We start from the raw sequence: 2,106 nt of genomic DNA, 5'->3' as shown, positions 1-2,106 counted from the left end.
AAATTATAGAGAGGTCTAGACCTGCTCTATGTGTAAATTATAGAGAGGTCTAGACCTGCTCTATCTGTAAATCATAGAAAGGTCTAGACCTGCTCTATCTGTAAATCATAGAGTGGTCTAGACCTGCTCCACCTGTAAATTATAGAGAGGGTTAGACCTGGTCTATCTGTCAATTATAGAGCGGTCTAGACCTGCTCTATCTGTCGATTGTAGAGAGGTCTAGACCTGCTCCACCTGTAAATCATAGGGCGGTCTAGACCTGCTCTATCTGTAAATTATAGAGAGGTCTAGACCTGCTCTATCTGTAAATTATAGAGAGGTCTAGACCTGCTCTATGTGTAAATTATAGAGAGGTCTAGACCTGCTCTATGTGTAAATTATAGAGCGGTCTAGACCTGCTCTATCTGTAAATTATAGAGCGGTCTAGACCTGCTCTATGTGTAAATCATAGGGCGGTCTAGACCTGCTCTATCTGTAAATTATAGAGAGGTCTAGACCTGCTCTATCTGTAGATTATAGAGAGGTCTAGACCTGCTCTATCTGTAAATTATAGAGCGGTCTAGACCTGCTCTATCTGTAAATTATAGAGCGGTCTAGACCTGCTCTACCTGTAAATTATAGAGAGGTCTAGACCTGGTCTATCTGTCAATTATAGAGCGGTCTAGACTTCTCTCAGTGTTTCCTGCTGACGGCTATTTCCTCTCTAAAGACAAGAAGTGTTGGCAGCCATCCAATCAGCACGCAGCTCGTTGACACCTCGCGCTAACGAGCTACAAAAGATCCTTTAATGTTGGGAACAGAAGGCATGCTGGGAAATATACAGCACAACACAAGGCTTCTTCTTTTTAACGCTGTTCAAACGCTTTTACACACACACACACACACGCACGCACACACACACACGCACACACACACACACACACGCACGCACGCACGCACGCAGGCACACGCACGCACACACACGCACGCACAGACACACACACACACACACACGCACGCACACACACACACGAACACGCACGCACGCACACACACACACACACACACACACATTATTGTTATTATTCAGTTTATTCTCTCACTTTAATTCAGCTGTCAATCATTCTCCTCTCACATGCGGTAGAAAGGCCCCGCCCCCTCCTCTCAGCCAATGAGAGACCTGTCCGTGTGCGGTACGCTGCGTGTGATTGGCTGCGTGTGCGACAGAGCGCACGAGGAGAGAGAGAAAGAAGGGACTCAGAGTCAGTCCGAGTGGCGGGAACAGAGAGACACAAGCGGTCTAATCCTGATAGTAAGAGCGAATAATCTATGTGTTGTGCTCTAACATGGCGGGCTCCTCCAGCACCCCCCTGTCCCGGACCTCCACCCCCCCCACCGACCTTCTCTTCCACTCCGATCCGCCCTACAGCGTTCCAAACCCGGCCGGCTCCCCGCGTCTACCCCGCTGCCTGGCCGGAGCTTTCCTGAGCGGCGGGAGCGGTGAGAGCGGCGGGAGCGGTGGGAGCGGTGGGAGCGGCAGAGTCCCAGCCAATGTGACAGGGCAGAGCGGCAGCGGAACCGGCGCCGCTTCTTCTTCTTGTTCTCAACAGTGTATAATGGTGGAAGTTCACGGCGTGAAGGTGGCGTCGTTCCCGGTGAACGGAGTGGATCTGATCTGCCTTCCGCAGGTGTTCGAGCTGTTCCTGAAGCACCTGGTGGGGGGGCTGCACACCGTGTACACCAAGCTGAAGCGCCTGGACATCTGCCCCGTGGTCTGCACCGTGGAGCAGGTGCGCGCGCTGCGCGGGCTCGGAGCCATCCAGCCCGGAGTCAACCGCTGCAAGCTCATCACTAGGGCCGACTTCGAGACGCTGTACCGGGACTGCACCAACGCCAGGTGGGCCCCCCCACACGGAGCGTTTCAGGCTCTTTTGGGTTTCAAATCGTCTTTTTTCAAAGGGAGGTCGGTTCGGTGGACAGAGAGATAATTATGTGTAGGCTACTTTTTTTAAAAATCGGCTATTTTTTCAGGGAGTTGTGTTTAGTGCGAATGAGAAATAGGCCTAATAATAACAAAATTATAAAAAATAATGATAATAAAATCTAATGACCTTGGTACGGAGCTTT

Source organism: Etheostoma cragini, chromosome 13 (assembly GCF_013103735.1).
Source record: "Etheostoma cragini isolate CJK2018 chromosome 13, CSU_Ecrag_1.0, whole genome shotgun sequence".
NCBI classification, from domain to species: domain Eukaryota; kingdom Metazoa; phylum Chordata; class Actinopteri; order Perciformes; family Percidae; genus Etheostoma; species Etheostoma cragini.
This window is presented reverse-complemented; position numbering follows the sequence as displayed.